Source organism: Camelus bactrianus, chromosome 4 (genome assembly GCF_048773025.1).
Source record: "Camelus bactrianus isolate YW-2024 breed Bactrian camel chromosome 4, ASM4877302v1, whole genome shotgun sequence".
Lineage (NCBI taxonomy): Eukaryota > Metazoa > Chordata > Mammalia > Artiodactyla > Camelidae > Camelus > Camelus bactrianus.
The window spans coordinates 49068907-49090335 of NC_133542.1; the positions used below are offsets into that span (position 1 = coordinate 49068907).

The 21429-nt window shown below is 47.2% G+C and overlaps 1 long non-coding RNA gene across 5 annotated transcripts in view; it reads left to right on the forward strand.

The window, feature by feature from the left end:
• The window catches only part of LOC123616276 (uncharacterized), a 44290-nt gene continuing 22861 nt past the window's right edge, over window positions 1-21429 (forward strand). For 3 of the 5 annotated variants that reach the window (XR_012506464.1, XR_012506460.1, XR_012506462.1), the window contains exon 1: window positions 7105-21429. This exon is cut by the window's right edge. This is a non-coding gene — a long non-coding RNA (uncharacterized LOC123616276). The other 2 variants (XR_012506461.1, XR_012506463.1) reach the window with 2 other exon arrangements.

The window sequence follows — 21429 nt, forward strand, 5'->3', positions numbered from 1 at the left end:
AATAGCTCCTCAGCAGGCAGGAACACGGTATGAACTCCTTCCAGTACAGCTCAGTCCTCTCGTAAATGTCATGTGCTGTGGGGCCAAAGCATCCCTCCTCCACTGTGGTAACTTTTAAAGCAGGTGAGGTGCCCCTCTCGGCCTGTGATGGAGGTAAGCAGTCTGCTCTGCCCCCTCCCCCATGCCCTTCCAGTCCGAGCTCCATTGAAGGGGTGTCAGCCCTTCCCAGGGTGTAGGAAGACAGTTTGGGCAGACAGAAAATTAGTGCTAATCAGCTTCATAATGAGCGCTGGAAAGCTACACAGGCTTTTTTGTGTGTGTTCACTGGGCACCACTGGTAATTAGCTTTGCTTGAAAAGTCATCCCTCTTACTCCTGCCAGCAGTTTATATGTGGTCGTTTTTAGGGTGGAAGAACTAATAAAAATATTCAGGGTGTCAAGGGAAATATTTGCACAGACTGGGAGGCAATTTATAACATTTTGAGGAACCTTTCCCCTTCACTTTCTCCTTCTCTGATGGATGAGGAGTCTCAGCCCTGCCCCACTGGAAGGTAGAGATTGGCCTCCAGCCCTTGAGTGTGGAGTCAGGAGTCCTGGGGACCAGCCCCAGTTGTGGTGGGCTGTGTCCCCTGCTAGGACTCATTTCCTCATCTGAATAATGGGGATAAAAGTATCCTTTGTTGATTTCTTAGATTTTTTTTTAGTTACTTTGTTAGTGGTTGCCCTAGGGATTACGTTATGCTTCCTGAATTTATTGCAGTCACTTTCATTCTTAGTATTGAGTTAAATCCAGTAAAATTTAGCAGATTTGTATCAGTATAGCTTCTGTCTCCTCCTCTGTGCTATTATGGACATATATCTAGATGTTATTTAAACCATTGTTAAATTGAGTTTATATTACTTTACATAATAAGAGAAGAAAAGTAAAAAAAAAATATATATATATACAATATACACACAGTCTCTTATATTTACCCACATATGTGCCATTTCCTATGCTTTTCATTACTTCCTGTGAATCTGAGAGACCCTCTGGTGTCATTTTCTTTCACTGTAAGGCCTTTCTTTGGGATTTCATCTAGGATAGGACTGTTAGCAATAAATTCTCTCAGTTTTTGTTCATTAGGGAATGACTTTATTCTGCTTTCAATTTTTAAAGAGATAGTTTAGCTGGATATAGAATTCTAGTTGACAGTGATTTTTCCTTCCAGCACTCTGAATTTGGGATTACACTACCATAGTGCCACCATTGTTTTCAATGAAAGGTCATCCGTAATCATTTTGTTGCCTGTATGTGATGAGTCATCATTCTCTTGCTGCTTTTAAGATTTTCTCTTTGTTTTTCAGCAGTTTAAGGTATGTCTAAATGTGGTCTGTGTTTATTGTACTTGGGGTTCATTGAGCTTGGAATGTAATTTAATGTTTTTAAAATCTACTTGGGAAGGTTTTAGCCATTGTTTCTTCAAATATTTTTTCTGCTCCTTTCTCTGTTCTGGATAATTTCTGATGATCTATCTTTAAATTCACTGATTTCTTCTGCCATCTCAAACTTGCTGTTGAGCCTGTGTAGTCATTTTATTTCAGTTACTTTTCAACTCTGAATATCCATTTGGTTCTTTTTTGTAGTGTCTTTCTCTGTTGAGATTTCCTATACATTGACTTACTGTTAGCATATTTTCCTCTAGCTCTTTGAATATAGTTTTCTTTAATTATTTGAATATATTTGTAATACCTGCTTTGAAGCCTTTGTAACTTAGCAGCTGGAAACATTAAACATACTATCTCATAGTTTCTGTAGGTCAAAAGTTCAGGCATGGCTTGATTGGATTCTCTGCTCAGGGTCTCCCAAGGATGTCGTCAAGGTGTCGACCATGGCTGTGATCTCATCTGGGACTCAGGGTTCTCTTCCAAACACAATAGTTGTTGGCTGAATTCAATTCCTTGAGGCTATAGAACTGAGGACCTCAGCTGTAAAAGGCCACTTACCATTCCCTGCCATGTGGCCTTCTCTATAACATGACAATTTTCTTCTTCGAGGCCAGTAGGAGAGTATCTGCTGATTCATGTCTCTTTTAAGTTGATTAGTTGATAACTTGATTAGGTCAGATTGACCCAGAATAATCTCCCTTCTGTTAACTCAAAAGTCAACTGATTAAGGACCTTAATTACATCTAAAAAATTCCTTCACTGGAGTAATAGCTCATCATATTCACAAGTCCTGCACACATTCAAGGGCAGGGGATTAAACAGGGCATATGTACCAGGAGGCAGGAATCTTGGGGATCATCTTAGAATTCTACCTACCACCATCTACCGTAAGCCCCCAATAATTCACATCCCTTCCACATGAAAAATATATTTACTCCTTTTCAAGGTTCCTCAGAGTCTCATCTCATCACAGCATGTGTTCCAAATCCAAAATTTAATCATCTAAATCTACATCTTATCACCTAAAAGTTCAAGATCTAAATCAAGTCCAGGTACAGATGCGGCTCCTGGGTGTCATTCAGTAGGTGCAGCTGCTGGGACAAAGTTGCTCTCCATCCATAGACCTGTTACACTGAAGAGGCTGTTTATTCTCCCCAAACACTGGCAACATAGAGTAGTGAGAAGGCATAGGATAATGTTTGTAGATGTTCTGGCTCAAAAAAGGGGAAAAGGTCAGAAGGAGTCACAGGTCCATAATGGTTTTGAAATCAGGTAGATGTTTGCCTTTCTCGATTTAATTTCAAGACCTGTGAATAATCCTCAGGGGCTCTTGGCTCTTTCTTCTGGGCATGGGGTTCCACCTTCTTTTCATCCTTCATATTTTATGAAAGATAACACATTTGCAGCTGAGTAGTTTTATGAACCCTGCTTCCTGCAAGTAGAATTTGGGGAGTCCAGCCACCTCTTCATTTTGTTCTCTCTCTGACCCTTTTCAGCCAAGCTGGCAGGATTTCTGCTGAGATAGTCCTCAGGAACTATGTGGGTCTTGCATGGATTCACTGCCTTTCACTCCGCTAGACAGAAGCCACATCCACAGATCTTTTCAAACAAATCTCTTTTCTCTCTTGGCCTCTTGTTTAGATGGCTGAGTGATAATGACCTTAAGCTTCCTAGATGCTCCTGGTTTAGTCAAGGAGATCTGTGACATGCACACACTCTTAATCTCTTAAAAGCGGCCTTTGTGTGACTGAATGTTCTGACCTTTTGATCTTTCTGAGGTTTCAACGAAAGGTTGTACAGTCTCACACTCAGCCTTTTCTCTATGCCACACTTTGAGCAGCTGTTCTGATTTTTAGCATCTTTTGCCATCTGGAGAGGCTGAAAATTTTCTAAATAATTCAGTCGTTATTTTTTGGTGTAACGGTTTTCCCTCTATTTATCTCTCTGCTCTTGCATTTTACCAGGAGCAGCAAAAAAGAAACCAGGCAGCACCTTCAGCACTCCTTGAAAATCTCCTTAGCTATATAACCAGGTTCATCCCTTCTAAATTCTGTGTAACTGCAGCAGACAATGTTGCTAAGCTTTCTGCCACTGTATAATAAGGATCTCCTTTTTTCTACTTTCTAATGACATGCTCCTCACTTCCTTCTAAACCTTCATCAGCAGCGTTGTCAACATTTGTATTTCTACTAACAATCTCTTCGAGGAAATTTAGGCTTTTTCTATCATGTTTTGCAGAATTCCTTCAGCTTCCTCCTGCTGCTCAATTCTGATGCTGCTCCCACATTTTAGGTATTTGTTACAGTGGCATCTCACTTCCAGGTACCAAAATCTGTATTAGTTTTCTATTGCTGTATAGTACATTGCCACAAACATAGTGGCTTAAAACAGCATCACTTATTGTCTCCCAACTCCTGTAGGTCATAAGTCTGGGCATCGCTTAGCTGGGTTCTCATCTCTGGGTCTCACTGGCTGAAATCAAAGTGTTAGTTGGGTCTGCTGTCTCAACTCGGACTTAGGCTCTTCTTCCACGCCCACAATTCATTGGCAGAATTTAGGTCCTTGTGGTTGTTGCACTGAGAACCTCAGCCCCTAGAGGTCACCTGCTGAGAGAGTCTCCTGCTGGCGTTGAAGACATCAGCTGCCATGTTGTGATGGGCCACATGGCTAGAGCCTGAGGTGGCCTCTGGGAGCTCAGGGTGGCTGAGTTCATGTTGAATTTGTGGAAACAAAGACTCATCAGTGTGATTATGACATTAAAAACCATAAGACAATGCAGGTACATTTGAAACTCTGGTTCAGGGGTGCCCATCTCATCAAATGCCTACTTACTCTTCCAGAAGGTTCCTTTATTGAAACTTGTAAAAATTCCCAAGAACCTGAACCTTCATTGCATAACAGGCTCCTTACATGTCAGTGGGAAGAATTTGTCTTATTTGTGTGAATCCATTCTGGATTTCTTTATGGGCTGAGTATGTGTTAAAGTTAAATTTTCCGTGCTGACTAGCTTCCCTTTTCTCCTTCCACGAAAGCAAGTGCTTTTCACAATTTAACGTGCACGGGGGTCACCTGGCATCTTTTTAAAAGGTAGATTCAGGTTTGGTAGGTCTGGGATGGGTTTTGAGATTCTGCATTTATCACAAGCACCCAAATGATGCCAGTGCTGCTGGTCTTTGGACCAAATTTTGAGTAGCAGATAATTCAAGTGAGAATCAGAAGAAGGCTCCTAGTTGGCTGGTGACTGGTGTCTGCTCTCGCACACACACTAGATGGTGTTGTCAGCTCAGGAATTGCCACAGTGCTTTAGTTGCGTCCAAGTCTGTTGATCTAAAAACACCTTCCAAGTCTTAGTTCCATGGGGTGCAGGCTTGGAAGGCACCCGGAGATCATCCTGTGCCCAATGTAGCTGACCGGGGGTCAGTGGGGAGTAGGGCGGATGAGGTCCCTAAGGGAAGGTGTTTGAGAACACACAGCAAGTTAGGAACAGCATTTTCTTTGTCAATACTTGTCATTCTGTGTAGTTATCAGTGTTCTAAACTTGGCCTGGGTGTGTTTTTCTTAAAGTGTTAAATTGGCACTCTTTTTAAAAAATTTATCTTAAAATATTGGCTTTGCTGTATTACATTAAATTATAATGTAAAATTAGTTTCCTATTTTGATAAAAAGTTCTAAAGACTTTGCCATGTGGTTTGTTGTATCATAGCCACAATGTTTATTTGGCAGGTGAAGTTGGAAATGCTGGCCTGTTACAATCTCCTACTGTTTGTGAGGTTTAATGTACTGCACACCAAATTTCTCACAATGATACACAGCTTTAGAATTTTCTTTTCAAGGGTATTATTTTGTTTGATCCCATAAGGTCCGCTGGATGAGGATTACTGTCTTCTGTTTGTAGCTGCTGCAGCTGCTGCAGCTGCTACTGCTGCTAATAATCATAATCATAACAACAACAATAATACCATGAGTTGGGCACTGTTCTAAGTACTTCATATAAATGAGCTAATTCAATTCTGAAAACCCTCAGTGAAGAAAGTGTTGGTCCTCCCCCTCCTCCTTTCACCTCCCTCCCTCCAATTTAAATGTGAGGACACTGAGCTCAGAGAGGGTAGGGAACTTGCTTAAGGTCACACAGCTAATCAGTGGCAGTGCTGGGATTTGAACCTAGACAGTCTTACTCCAGACTCAGTTGTAACTGCCGTGTCCTGGTAACTCCTGGAGGAGAGGGGAGGCAACTTGCCCACATCACATAGCTCATACACCCCGACCACAGCCCCTCCCCTCACTCTTAACTCCAGTTACACCATATTGCCAGTTATGGCCCGAGAATTAATAAGAGTGTCCTGCTTGGAGAGTACAGCGGTCACAGCAGTTTCACATCCCTGGGCAATCACATTCCCTTAGAAAGTGCCAGCTCAGGGAGCAGAACAGGGGACGGTGCTCCAGGCGCAGAGCTGCTGGGGGTGCAGACCTGCGCCTCTGGGTGCCATGGTCTGGGTAGAACTCCATCTTGCCCATACCACACTCCATCCTCTTTCTGTTTACAATGAGGCAAGAGTGGGAAAGCAGGATTCAAGAGCGGTGCTTCAGTTTCCCCTTTGAGATTCTTGTTGCAGAGCCAGGCCGGCCCACAGTCCGTGGCCAGATCAGCTGTGGTTGCCCCATCCAGCACTTCTCTGTCTTCAGAAGGCTGAAAGCCCATGGGACTGAGAGTTCTGTCCTGTCTGCTGTGTCATGATTGCTCTGTGAATCATCTTGAACCTTCTTTTACAAGGCAAGGGTCAGTGGAACTGATTGCTCATCAGATTATAAAGATTTTTATTTCAGTGTCCTAAAAAGAAGTTGCCAGATGGGTGTGTCTATTGGGCAGCTCTGGTTATTAACTCAAGAGTGATTGCAGAACACCACTAGATTCTGATTGCCAACGATTACAAAAGGAAGCGGTTACTGGGTTATAGAATTTGTTGGGACTTTACAAGTTATGCATTCAGCTCCTCTTAAGCAGGAATCCCTCCTCGTCCCCATTAGTGGTCAGTCTACCCTAGCTTGTCCACTGCCAGCGGGGGGTGCTTCCCACTTCTCAGGCCATCCATTCTGTTCTTGGATAGCTTCTTACAAAGCTGAGATCTGTCTCCTTGTAGCTTCCTTATTGCTCTGGGCCTCTCTGGGAGGCCACCCAGCATGTTTATTCTTTGCCCCTTGGAAATTCAAGGAGAGAGGATGTGTCTGAATTTTCTCTGCTCCAAGCTAGCCAGCCCTCCCTTCTTCAAACCATCCTTATGATAGAATGTGGTTTTCACTGGAGTTCTGGGAGGAAGTAAAGATAGACATCTGCATTAAATCGGTTGCATGTAACCAGAGGTCAAACTCCATTCCCAATCCCTGCAGAGAGGTCTAGTCTAGCTCAGGCTTCCCCAGATTCTCTGAGGGTAATAAAATGACATAAGTAGGCTGTGGAGTGGGGAGGGAGGGGCAGTGTGTGTGTCTGACAGCAAGAGTGAGAGACATGGTAAAAGAGGAACTTCAATTTCCATAATAGTCAGTAATTATGGTCTAAAACGCAAAAATCTTAAGAAAGCAAGGCTAACATGTTACTTGAAATAACAGAGACAAATACTGGAAGAAATCGCTGGAAATGTTGAGAGGAGGGTCTCTCCTGAAAGCCAGGTCTGGGTGGGGTTAGAGAGGGGTAGGACAGGGGACTGCTGATTTTATTATAAACCTTGAGTACTGTTAGGCTTTTTAAGCTAAGTCCATGTACTTAAGCTAAGTATATCTGTTGAAAATTATCTTTAGAAATTCTCCCAAGTGGAGTCTGAGCCCAAACTCTTGTTAGTAGGGAAGCAGTCAGGGACCTAGGTTTGCTTTACCTGGCAAGCTAGATTTAAAAGAGGTCCAAATATGTAGAAGGACAGACCTTCTGCAAATTCTGTTTGGTGAACCTGCCAGCTTTGCGATTTTGGGCAAGTTACTTAACTTCGCTGAGCTGTAGTTCCTCATTTGTAAAATAGAGGTAATGCTAGGACCTAACTCGAGGGAGTCGTGAGGATTAAGTGAGATGAGGTGGGTTCAGAGCACCCCGCAGAATAGGGTCTCAGGGTCCATTCAGTGACCAAAGATTCCTTGTTGCTCCATCCCAGAGGTATCCTGAGGACCCAAGCAGCTGTCAGAGACAGCACGTATCTCCACTCCCGCCTGCAGAATGTTTGTGCTTCATGAAAGTCCTGGATTCTGTGCTGTTCAGTACCTTGGGGCAGAACAAGTGAGCAAAAGTCCTTGGCGGTTCCCAGTCCTCCTTCCCTCTCCATCTGCTGGGAAATTAGCTTTTCAGCCCTTCTCCTCTCATAACTAGTTCATCTCCAGGAAAACTTTGAACCCAAGAGCTGCATGGAGTTTCGGAGATCCCTTTAGTCCAACTTTTTGCCGTAGAGTGGGCGCACTGTTCCCCGAATGGGGTCAGGAAGGGGGCCCCCAGGCCGGTTCTTCCTCTGTGCCCATAGGTAGGGGACTGGAACGTGAGTGTCAGGCACTCTTCAGAACTCTAGTGGGCCACAGGATTTGGAAGACTCGGGGAGCTTGTCCCGAAGTGGACCAGGCTCAGCTCACTCCTTTTGGAACCAGAAAGTAAAGGGAAATAAAACTTCCTTTTCTGGGTAGAATTCTGGACAGTTCTGGGAACTTGTCTGCAGAGCAAATTGATTTATGGTGATCCAGCTGTGAGGAACTGTACAAAACAGGGATCAGAGGAGATACACTCCAGATGTGGCTCCATTAAAGGCAGGGGTGGAACAGTGGGGTTGAGAGACTTCTGAGGCCCATTGGGCCATGGAGACCGAGAAAGTATGTCCAAGGGCCTGTGGCTTCCAGCTGCTGATTCTGAGCTAGAAAACAGCTTAGAACTCATTCTGTCCAACCTCTTGAAACTAAAGGTGGCCCAAAGAGGGAAGGGGTTTACCCAGCATCACACAGTGAGGGGAGACAAGGCTGGCACCAGAAGCCACATCTGCTGCTGCCAGTCCCAGGGTCTGTCTCATCACCTGCCCTGCCTCTCACTCCTGCCTTTTAGAATCCATCTCAAGGCTGTCTTCTTAATTAAAAGTAGAGGGAACGCTTAACTGTGCTACTCTGATGGTGAGTTGCCCAGAGAGGAGACCGGGCTGACCCTAATGCTGAGGGTGGGGAAACTCCCTCCCTGCCTCGTGGGCTTCCGAGGCCCCACGTTGTGGGCTTCTGTTGGAGCATTTGGTCCCTGCGCTCCTGGAGCTGGACTCAGGGGGACTTTGCAGGTGCCTGTTCTCTGTCCTCTGAGAGTGAGGGCAGGATGCCCTCCTGCTGCTGCCTCCCCTGGAAATAGATTTCAGTTTTTGAAGCTTGGAAATGAGATTCCCGTTCGGCAGAATCTCAGATCAAGCCTGGTCTGCGACTCCTACTACAGGACTCCTGACGTGCATTGTCTTTTTTTTTTTTTTTTTTTTTTTGGTAACACTGTTTTTTCCAGATTATTAAAAAATGCATGCTCAGCTTAAAATTTGGACACTTTGCAAAAACATCGAGAAATTGCTTTAGTTCTCACTATCCAAAGACAGCACCATGTGGAAGTATTTCCTTCCAGCCTTTTTTCATTATTACAGTTCCTTTTATTTGGCTGAAATTGGCTCAGTGAAGATGGTTCTGTCCTTTGAGGAAATGTAGAATTAGTTTCCTTCCTCTGCCCATAACAGGGGTTCAGATGTGTGAAGATGATATGCGTCTCCAGATTCTTCCCAACTCTGGGAGAAAACTCAACTCCATTTTAAATACTGAGATTTTTAACAGTTATGATCATTGCCATTTATTAAGGGTGCACTACTTAAAAGGCACTAATTGATTTTCATACATTACCTTGTTTAATCTTCACAACAACATAACAAAGGAGGTATTTTCTAGCTCCAGTTTAGAGGGGAAGAAACTGAGGCTCAGAAAGGATGAGTCCCATTTGGGCTGATGGGAATTGAGTTTCATGAGATTGTCACCTCCCTTAATCTGGCCTTTTTATCTTTATTAATACAGCCTTACGAAAACTACCTCTTGAATGCCATACTTGCAAAGCAAGCCTTTACATTTGTTCCTGAAAAATTCATCTCCTTCATTCTGGCTCACAAAGATCTTTCTTTTTTCTCTCTTGTTATGATATCTCTCTGATGTAACGTGACTCATGGACAATTCCTGGCAATAATTTTTTTAAAAATCTCCTAGCACTGTCCCTGGCACATAGTACTCACCCAGTACCTAGTTGCTATTATTACATAAGGTGGGTGACACTGTTTGTTTGGTTCCCTGGTTTCCCTCTGTTCCCCACAAAACACAGAACAATGTGCTAAAAGTAGCATCGTGCTAAGGAGGGGCCCATCCACTGTGGTTGGTCTCTAAGGTATTTTCCAGAAGCATCCTTCCTTTCCAGTTGTAGGCAGAAACAAGAAGCCAAGAAGATGCTTCCTCGAATTTGGGCCCCCCTGCCGCATGCCTGGCCCCACCCTTCCCCTGGGGTCGCATCATTCCAACCCACTGGCTGGTGTGACGGGTCTGTCTGTCTGTGGGGAGAAGACACCCCCCCCCCATGACATGGTGGCCCGCCTTGCTGCTGCTTCTGCTGCTGACCCCTCAGAAGAGACGTTCCTTCCAGCGGGGTGGAGCTGTCAAGATGGATTTTAAAATATGGGTTGTATTTTATTTTAATTTTTGGTTGTTTTCTAAATTTGGTCACAATCATGTCGTCTGGTTCTAAAAAGAGGCAAAGGAAGTAGCTGCCCTCTGGGAAGGTCCCAGAGAGGAGAAGGGAAGAAGCCCGCATGCCTCCCTGCTGACTGTTCTGCTTCCTTCCTGAGCTCTTGACAGCCGGCTCCGTGGGAGTGAAGGGACAGATACGGGCCTGAAGGTGCCCACATGGTCTCTCTGACCTGGGAACTTCGTGGAGGGCAGACTGTCACTTGCCCCTGACAATTTGCCGAGGCTACTACCCCCCTACAAGTGCCAGACAACGCAGACCCTGTCCCCACCCCAGGGAGCGAAAGCCACTTGGGCCCACCCAGTGATTCAGGGTGGACATGGAGAGATGGGAGGAGCCTGGAGAAAGGGCTGATCCTGTCTTCCTCATAGAGGGTGACAGCCGTGCAGGCTTGAAAGGTTGAGCAGGCCGTGAATAGGTAGGGGAAGGGCAGTCCAAGGGGAGGGCAGCCTGATGAGGAATGATGGGCAGTGGTGTTACTGGAATGTAAGGAAGAGAGGCTAGGGGGTGAGGCCAGGTCCTGGCTAGGTCCACAGCTTGAGGGGCTTGAATGCTGAGCTGAGGAGTTAGCCATCCTCCTGGAGGCAAGGAGGAGAAATGGTCTTTGCAGGCGGGACAAGACTGCAGCTGTCCGAGGAGATGCTTCCTTCCATTGCATCATCCTTCCTTGAGTGTCCATCCCCCACCAGGGAGCTGCAGAGGGCTGGGATTTGGCTTCTGTCTGCAACCCTGCCCTGAACCTCTCCTGCCAAGGTCAAGGACCTCTCGTTTGCTAAATCGGTTGATAAGTTTTCTTCCTTGTGTTCCTGCTTCTCACCGCTGCATTTTGCCTGGTCTATCCCTGCCTCCTAGCATCCTCTCCTCTTGTGGCTTCTGGCACCACATCTTAGTTCTCCACCCACCCCAGACTCTTCTCAGTCACTTCTGTGGGCTTCCTTTCGCAAAGCTTTGAACCACATTCCTGGGATCCCAGGGGACTGTCTTGTGACCCTTCATGTTGTCCCTGGGAAATCTCAAGCACAGATGTGGCTTCAATGCCACTGGTTACCTGTGTCTGTCAGGAACTGTATTCAGCTGCAAATAACAGAAACCTGAGAAACAGTGGATTAATCAAATTCGAGGCTTTATTTTTCTTACACAAGAGGACATCCAGAGTTAGGCATTTCAGGGCTGATGTGGTGACTTCATGGTGCTGTTACAGATGGAGGCTTATTCTGTCCTTTTGTAGAGCCATGCTTAGCATGTTCCTATCACCTTGTGGTTGAAAGATGGCTGACCCTCACCTCCTTGTCTTTATTCAAGGAGAAGGAGAAGGGGAAAGAGCAAAAGACTTGCCAGCTGAGTCTGTCCCACGTAAAAGAGCTTTCCCAGAAGACTGTCCCCATTTCTGTATTAGTTATTGCCACAGTAGTGCTCTGTAACAACCACCCCTAGACTCAGTGTAACAAGCTGATTCAGACTCAGACCAACTGGTTTTGGCTCTCGGTCAGCTCCAAGTGCAATAGTTCTGGAACCCAGGCTGAACCAGCAGAGATGATCTGGGGTGGATTCTTCTCATGGGAATTATCAGATCAAGAAGCAAGCCAAACCACACAAGCACATTTAAGGTTCTGCTTATTCCTTCTGCTAACGTTCCAAAGTAAGTCATGTGGCTAAGTCCAGCATCCCTGGGTGAGCACTCACACTCCGTCCACAGTGGGAGAGGAGGAGAAGGCATGTTTGTGGAATAATATCTACATTGACACAGTCTCTGTCCACTCCTGTATCATGTCGTCCCTTTGCTGAGTAGGTAACTGACAAGGATGGTTTTTCAGCTGGCACTTTGACATCCGAAACAAACTCCAGTTTTGATGGCGAGGAAGGAGGGGAAAGTGGAAATCTGAGAGGCACACTTTGCTAGGACTTTTTTCAATAGTTGTGACGCAGGAGCTACTAGTAAAAAGCAATGAGATTAGAGACCATGTTTGCTTGCAGTGATACTGGAGACATTTATTATCCTTGGGAAGCCACCAGGACATGGAGACAGGCCATGCCACAAGATTTATGTGTCTACCGAGGCCCCGTCTCCCATTGCAACATTGCACAAACCTCCCCCGTTCGGTGCTCTCCCGTGCTGTCATAGGTCCCACTGCCTGAGGGCGTGGGAGAACATTACCAGGGGAGGTGGGAGGTGTCATCAATGTCATCCCCATTTGGAACTGCTTGTCCTGTCTCCTAGTGAAGTGCTGGCCTGTGTCATTCCCAGCACCTGCTTGTCAGCCCTGAAGGGCTCTGGCTCTGTCACATCATAGCCTGGCCCCAAGGCCTGGCATGGATCTCTTGCCTTTGCTGCATCCATGGCTTGGTGTCATGTCAAATATATTTGACTCACTATCAAATATATCCAGGTCTGGGCAATCTAAGACAAGAAGAAAGAGCTAGAGCTGTAGGATGGAGGCTGGGGCGTTGCCCGCTTCAGGGTGGCAGGGCTGCCCACTGCCAAATCCCCAGGAGGAAAGGGAGGAGGAGACTTCCACTGGACTGGATGTGTTGTTCCTGAGGCAAGGAGGCCAGAATGGCTCCTAGTGTCCATGGCATTACTTGCCCTTTTAAGCTTCCCTCTCACCACCTACACACCGGCAACCTGCAGGTCTCCCCTGAGCCTGGGTTTTGCCCCTCCCAGCTGCCTGCTGAGCCCTTCCCCTGGTTGTCCCATCCAGCCTGCACACACAGCACATTCCGACTTGGACTTGTCGTCTTTTCTTCCCCCAATATGCTATTCTTCCTGCGATGTCCACAAAGCTGGAAAGATGTGGTTTGTCTCCCTGGCCTCTACTTCCCTTTACTCTGGCAAGAGCCCCCGTGTTTCTTTGGGATCCACCTCTTCCCCTCTTAACCTCTGTGGCCTGTTTGGCTCCAGCAAAGCTCATGCATGGATCAGCTCTAAGTCAATTAACACGACCATAGTGATTGGCTCAGGAGTGAGCATGTGATCTAAGCTGGTCCAGTCAGAGTGACCCTCAGAACTTTCATATAAATGTGGGACACAAGCTCTTGTTTCTGTTGGATTTAAACCTGGAAGGATCTAGCTCAGAGAGGTGCTGGAAGCCACCTTGTGACCGTGAGGCTGGTGGTCATCTTGTGACAATGCAAAAGAGCCATCAAGAACAGAGTCAGCACGGAGCACCTGCGATACAAGAGATGGAGACAGAATAAGCTGATGATGTGGCCTGAGCCCCTGGGTCCAGGTGGGTCTGAACTGAGTGAGATCTACCCTCACAAGTATTCCGTCATATGAACCTGTACACTTCCCTTTTCCTTTTTTTAAAGATCAGTTTGATGAGGTTTTCAGCCAGTTGTAACCAAAAGGGTTCTGCTACACCTGTTTCACTGAATGGAGGCAACAGCACTTAACCAACTAAGCCAGAAGCCGGGGCTCACGCTTAGACTCACTCTCCACATCCAAGAAGGCTCAGGCCCGGGCCGTCTCTTTAGTCTCCTCCCCACATCCCGTTGCTTTGCCTCAGGTTAAACTCATGTCCTTTCTTGCCTGAACCATGGAATAATAAGTAACCCAGAAAGTGGCCTCATTTTCAGACTTGCCATCTCAATTTCTCCTCCTCCCACTTGGCACAGTGGTCTTCCTAAAAGTTAATCTGATCATGGCACAGTGTTCAACCACTCCCCAGGCTCTGCTGGTTCATGTGAAGAATGACCTGGCCCCCAGCTGCTGCCAAGAGCCTGGGCAGAATGGGCGTGAGATCAGGCGGTTGCCAGACCCTGTCTTTGGGGCCTTCTTCCCTCTTGGTGCTGTCCCACCCCGGCCCCATCAGCTGAGCAGGGTGCAGGTCTGCTCCAGTGGACTGGGCCCACGGAACCAGAGGAACTTGCAGGTCTGGGAAAGCAGCCAGGACTTCAGGACTCCCTTGTTCAGCATCACAGAACCAGAGACCTCGAGGTGGAAGGAGCAGCGAGGTCCTCCCCTCTCTTCCCTCCCCTCGCTCCCTACTGCCTGACCTTAGCCAGATCTCCAGAGCCAGCCAAGCTCAGAAGGCAAGAGTGAGGCCACAAGGCCTGGTATCGAGAGGACTGGGCAGGTCATTCAGGGCGTTGGTGCCAGAGATGGGGCCAGGACTCAAGTGTCTGTTCTCCAGGCTCACTCCTCCCCCTTCATCTCCCTGCGCTGCTCCTCAGGACACCCTCTTTACAAGTCCCTTTACCCCGGCATCATATAAAGGCTGTGAGGGTCTCTCACTGTGGAAGACAAAACGCAGCGACACAAAAAGAAATCTGCTGGCACCCATCCCAGGTGCTGGGTCTGGTGTGTGACAAGTGTGGGATCCCTGGACCCTTTGCAGGTGGGGTGCTGGGACACTCCAGCCTCAGGAAGGAGAGGAGTGTCTGCTCTGAGCTTGCCAAGTGGGAGGTTTGTGTAGCTGGAGTTTGTGCAATACCCTGGGTAGGGGGCACTCACAGTGCTTTCTTTGGCCCCGAGAGCCCCTGTTCCTCCTGCCACTGAATTCACCTTCCGTATCCCTTGTCAACAGTGATGTTTGTGCACCTACATGAGGGCCATGGGCAGGGGCCCCAGAGGTGCCCAAGGACTAGCCCACCTTGCTTGGGTCACAGACTCCTTTGTGACTCTCAAGGAAGCTATGGCCCTGACCCTCGGGGAGCACATGTGTGTCCGTGCGTGTGGCTGTCCTGCACACAATCACACGTGACTGCACACGCCCACAGGAGCCTCCGGGCAAAAACTTCCACCTTAGAAGAATTTTTTATGTAGCATCTCCAGGCTTTTTCCACCTTCTACACCTGCCATACCTGCCACGTCTGCCACGCCTGTGTCCCAGTCTCCTTACCATCTTTTGTTGGTGCTGATTCTGCCCCCAGGGACTTCTTCCCACTGATCCTTGTCCCGATCCTCAGAATCACCCGAAGAGGTCACTTAGTCCTCACTGTGATAGAGATGAGAAGATGAGGACTTGCATCCCCCAGACTGCCCTTCTCCACAATGTTCAACTGTGGTTCTTTCCTCATAGGATGGGACATCCAGACCCTTTCCAGCCCATCTTGGCCCCAGACATCCTTCTGTTTCTCAGTGTTCCCATTAAAGGCTAGTCCCCAGAACACAGCATTCCAGGTGCAGCCTGACTGGCCTGAGGAAGGCTGACCACTCACCCATTCGTTCTAAACGTTAGCTCTGGGGACAGATGTACAACAGCAGATACACTGAGCTAGGGTTCAACTCAGACCCCCGGATCTTCTCCCATAAATCGCTCCCTGGTCATAGATTCCTTTCCCTCCCTTCTAGTATTTGGGAGGTCCTGAACGGACATCCCAGGTTAGACCACAAATTCAGGTCTTTGTCCCATTCCTTCACTGCCCACAGTACACTTGTCCAAAGGCATTTCCACCCCTGAGCCTCAGTTTCCTCACAGGTTTGTTGGGATGGTCACATATATAATGAAAATGCTGGAGCTTTGATATATGTGAAAATTGTTTCTGTTACTTGTCATTTTGGAAAAGATTTCTGGTTGTTTCCAAAATCCATTTTCCCCTCTCTTTCATAGGAATGGAACCTTAGCACACAGATGTTTAGCTCAAGACCATTAAAAAAAAAAGCCTGCCTTGTGTTAAGTATGGTTCTGGGAGGTGAGGGGAGCGATACCCTCAAGATGCAGCGGTGTCCTTCAAGGGAAAATGTGCCTTCCCCTGCCCCTGCCACTCCCGAGGCTGCAGGCAGGCGGTGTGCCATCTTGGACCACAAGTATGAGCACAACAGCCCTGGAATAACAGAGCAACAAGGTGGAAGGGGTCTGGGCCTGTGGTGACTTCAAAGAGCAGCCTCCCCACACTCAGGACGACTTCTATGTGAGTGAGAAATGAACTCTTAATCTCTAAGCCACTATCATTGAGGTGCTCAGCTCTGCCTTCCTCCAGAACAATGGATGAATTTTCTTGAGGGATGTTCATTATAAGAGGCAGGGATTGGCTTAAATCAATAGGGAACAGTTAGGAACTTGCAAATACCCTGAAGAAACTTGTATTTCCCCCTTTTCTTTCTATGTCTTTTCTTCCTTTCTTCAGTTTCTCTGTACCCTATCCAGTTCTCCAACATTTGCTGGGCTCTTCTTCTGTACCAGGCCCTCTGTTGTGCTGTGGATGTGAGATGATTAAGGTACAGCGTCTGCTGAAGGCTAGCAGGGAAGACAGTTGTAACGACTAGTTGTCCTCCAAGTCCAAGTAACGAGATCACTGTGGCGGTGTTTACAGGGTGATGGGTGAACCCAGAGGGGCGGCCACCACTTTGGCTTAGGAAGGAGAGAGACAGGGGGCCTGAGCTGGTCCACGAGGGCTGAGTCATGGTTCTTTAGAAAAAGAAGGACTTGCTTTGCTGTTTCTGCCCTGCTGGAGGTTAACTTCCTTCTGACGAGCCCTGAACGAGGAAGAGACAACAGCTTTGCAAACAAACACCTCACTTATTTATTTGCTTCATTTTCCTCGCATATCTCATCCCCTCCCCTGAATGAGAGGCCTCTCGTTTTCACTTAATTTCCACAGGAAACTAGAAAGAGAAACATCTGTCTAAATTCCCCCTAACATACTCCAGATTTCTCGGGTCAGAATGTGGACCCGGGGAGGCATGGTCTCCCTGGGGCCAGAGGTGACAGCCCAGGACGGGTGGACTCCCGCCGAGCCCCAGTGGCAGCTGGGCCGTCCCGGCACCAGATCCCTGCACCGTACAGATGTTCTGCTCGGCGAGACTTTCGCTGGGAGCATCGTCAGTGGCCGAGGCGGCCCCTGGAGAAGGGAGCTCAGGCCTCGTTCCCACGGGCTCCTGCCCAACGTGGTTCCTGAGCGTTCTGTTCCTAGGAGAGGGGGTGGCCAGCAAGTGCTCCAACTCCCACACCAGCTGCTCCGGGAAGCAACTCCCTCACATGGCCTGGGGCTGCTCCCATCCATGGGGACATTGTTTTGTTCATAGCCCAGTGGTAATGGCATTTATTTAGGGGACACTTTCCCTTCTGCCACTCACAGGGAAGGAACTTGGTGCAGGGGAAGGAGCAGAGAGGGGCCTCTGGGGGTCAGGTTCCAGCCCTGGGACAGCTGCCTTCTCTCTCCGGTCTCAGTCTCCTCACCTGTAAAACAAAGCAGGTTGGTTCAGGTGGCATCCAAGGGCGATACCTGGTCGCGATGTGAACTTTGGAGACCAGCAGATGAGGCCTGAGTCCCACCTGCGCTGCTTGCTGCCTGCGTGGTCCTGCCTGGCCCTGCGCCTCGCCAGCCTGGTTTCCTCATCTGTATATTGGGGAGGCGGGACAGGTCACCTCCAGGTCCCTGAGGGCTTCATTATGATATGATTGCCTGCCTTCCATAAGGAAGCTAAGGAAAAGGATTTTATTTCTTCCTTGTAGCGAAATATTTCTAATTCTACGCCTATTGAAAATAAGCAGGGTCAGCACAAAAAAAAACTGGCCTCCACAAGTTACCCTTCATCCCCTGCCCCCACCCCGCCCGCTAAGTCTCCGCAGATCAGAAGATGATTCTTCTAAAGCATGAACTGGATGACTCCTTGGGGCATCCTCCCAGGCCTTTTAGGATCCAGGCCTCACACCCCTGACGTTGCTCTGCCCTCTCACTCACTCTGGCCCCTTTCAGTCCCTTAAATGGTCCAGCGATGACCTCCTTTGGACCTGGCCCCAGCGGCAGTGCCAAGGGGTGTCAGGTTAGGGGTAGGAGTAGGGGGTTAGCTCCTCCAGAGTCTTCTTCTGCCTCCCCAGAGCCACTCCAAAATTCTCCATCTAGTAAAAGCAGGGAGCTGTTGGTACCAGACAATGCCAAGTTCCCTGGGTCCCCCTTTCAAGATGCCACCCCTACTGCAGGCCCTCCCAGCAGCGTTTCCTCTGCCTGGTGTGCTCCTCCCCCTCTTTCGGATCTTAGCGTCACGGTCACTCACTCCCTCCAAGTGGCATTTACGCATATCCTGTCAGTCCCCCTCGCTCTCCTCTCTCACGGCACCTGGTCCTTTTCTTTAGAGAACCCTCACGTTTGTAATTACACATGTATCTTGTACTTAACTGTTTAATGCCTCACTCTTCCATTGAGTTATAAATTCCAGGAGGGCAGGGGTCCTGCCGGTCTTGCTAGACAGTTAGCCCTTGAACATGAGGTGGGGGGAAGTTAGGGGGCGCCCATTCCCTGCAGAGCTGAACATCCACGTGTAAGTTTACAGTCAGCCCTCCAAATCCACGGTTCTGCATCCGCAGATTCAACCTACTGCAGATTGTGTAGTTGTGTGGTATTTATTGAAAAAAACCCCACATATAAGTGGATCTGCCAAGTTCAAACCCACTTTGTGCAAGGATCAGCTGTATTCCCATTGCCTGATACAGCGCTGGTAAATAGTTGACTCTCGACAAATAATTGATGAATGAGTGAATGAATGAATTTCCCAGAGAATCTAGAATTTGGTGGTAAAATGAGGACAAGGGGAAGGTGAATCTTTGCAAATCACACTGTGGCAACTGCAGCACTGAAGCCTGAGCTTTGGGTCCTACACTGTGGGTACAGAGCTTGGCCTTGACATGCGGGGCTCTGGGAGGGCAGGGTCATTTTCCCTCTTGGCTCCAGGGAGGTGAATATCTTGAGAAAGAGCGTGGTCCCCTATGTTGAAATGTTTCTTAGAGGTCGAGGGAGGAGGCAAAGTTCTGAGACGTGACTGTTGATTCAGCGACAGGAGGTCCTGGTGACCTTGACAAGAGCAGTTTCAAAGAATTGGGGGGTCAGAAACTAGACTTCGGGGAGTCAGCGGAAGCTGAGGAAGTGGAGACTGAGTGTTAATGACTGTTTCTAGACACTAGAACAGGAATGGGAAGAGAGGTGACATTAGCTATTTCTTACCACACAGGAGCACATCAAAATTAATTTGGAAAAGTTTCTGAATAATAAAAATGATTCATCTCCTGGATGGCTGGCCAAGTAAGATGCCTCAACTCCCTGTCTTATTTCTCTCAGACAAGCAGGATGTCAGAGTTGAAGGGAACTCAAAGCTCAGAGGTTCCAACACAACACTCTCATTTCGTTAATGAGGTGCCTAAGGCCCAGAGAGGGGCAAGGACTTGCCCAAGGTCACACAGCAGATGAGGGGCAGAGCCAGGTTTTAAACCCAGACTTCTGTAGGCCCAGCCTGGGGTTCTTTTTCTTATTTCATGTCCTTTTTTCCCCTGTCCTTTCCAAACAGTCTTTATTGGCTCCAGGAAATGGGAGGATAGTTATTTTTGGTTTATTCAAAATGAATAAAATGGGTAATGTTTTTTTTTCCCATATATCAGATCCAAAGCATGTTTTATGTAAGAGCTAAATGGAACGAGAAATGGTTCCACAGCAAGAACAAAGATTCCTTTGAATATAAAAGCTCCAGAGTGAACCCCAAATGGGCCCAAATGACTCAGATCAGCTCTCCTAGCCTAGCTGGCTGCAGAAGACTGGGCGAGGCTGTGCGTGCGTGCACACGTGTGTGTGGTAGCAGGCTCTGTCTCTGGGGCTTGAATGCCTGAGCAGCAGGACAAGCACCACGAAGCTCCTCAGTACCTCTTTATTATGACGGTTTATTTTAGAAACATTTTATTTTTGGAGCAGTTTTGGACTCACAGCATAATTGAGTAGAAGGTACAGAGATGTTTCCCATTTGCCCCCTGCCCCTACACCTGCACAGCCTCCCTTGCTGTCAGCACCCAGCACCAGAGTTGTGCAGTTGACCCTTGAACAACACAGGTTTGAACTGCATGGGCCCACTTATATGCAGTTTGTTTTCTATAGTAAATACGACGGTACTATAGGATCTGTGGATGTGGAACCACAGATACAGAGGAACTGTGGCTATAGAGGAACTGTGGTCCTGGAGGGCTGGCTATAAGTTATACTTGGATTTTCAACGGCACAGAGGGTCAACACCCCTAACCCCCGTGTTGTTCAAGGGTCAGCTGTATGTTTGTTGCAATGGAAGAACCTAATGTGACACATCATTATCACCCAGAGTCCATAGTTTACATTAAGAGCTCACTCTTGGTGTTGTACGTTCTATGGGTTTTGACAAATATATAATGATGTGACCTCCAACCTCCTCAATACCTCTTTATTATTATGGTAAAATACACATACAATTTATCATCCTAACCATTTTTAAGTGTACATTTCAATGACATTAAGTACATTCACATCGTTGTGCAAACATCACCACCATCCAGCTCCCAAAACTCTTCTCATCTTGCGAAGCTGAAACTCTCTGTACCCATTCAACACTAACTTTCCATTATCCCCATCCCCAGCAGAATTATCCCCATTCTGCTTTCTGTCTCCAGGACTTTGATGATGCCAGCTCTGTCACAAAAGTGGAATCATACAGTATTTGTCCCTTTGTGACCAGCTGATTTCACTTTCAGTCCCTCTTTGTGCGTATTCCCTATGCCCCAATTCCCCCGTCAGAAATCCCCACCTCCGTCAGGGGATTTGATTCTCTGCTGAGGAGGGGATGCACCCCGGGAAGAAAACACTTCAGGCTTTCTTGGCACTTTCTCTTTAATGTCAATCAGCGGATGATTTCTTTTTTTTTTTTTAACATTTTTTATTGATTTATAATCATTTTACAATGTTGTGTCAAATTCCAGTGTTCAGCACAATTTTTCAGTCATTCATGGACATATACACACTCATTGTCACATTTTATTCTCTGTGAGTTATCATAACTCACATTTATACACACGTGTGTATATTTCCCTGTGCTATACAGTGTAATCTTGTTTATCTATTCTTACAATTTTGAAATCCCAGTCTATCCCTTCCCACCCTCCACCCCCCTGGCAACCACAAGTCTGTATTCTCTGTCTATGAGTCTATTTCTGTCCTGTATTTACTCTTTGTTTTTGTTTGTTTGTTTGTTTGTTTGTTTTTGTTTTTTAGATTCCACATATGAGCGATCTCATATGGTATTTTTCTTTCTCTTTCTGGCTTACTTCACTTAGACTGACATTCTCCAGGAGCATCCATGTTGCTGCAAATGGCATTATGTTGTCGGTTTTTATTGCTGAGTAGTATTCGTGACAGTAGGTTTTGATGGTTGAAAGCGCTGGGTGTGTAAGAATGAGAGACATTAATGACAGAGAAAAAAATTTCCTGCCTGAAGAAAAATGTTGTGGGGATGATTGTAAGTGAATCTGTGTAGTTGGTTTTATAACAGAGCCACCCCCTAAATGTATGTC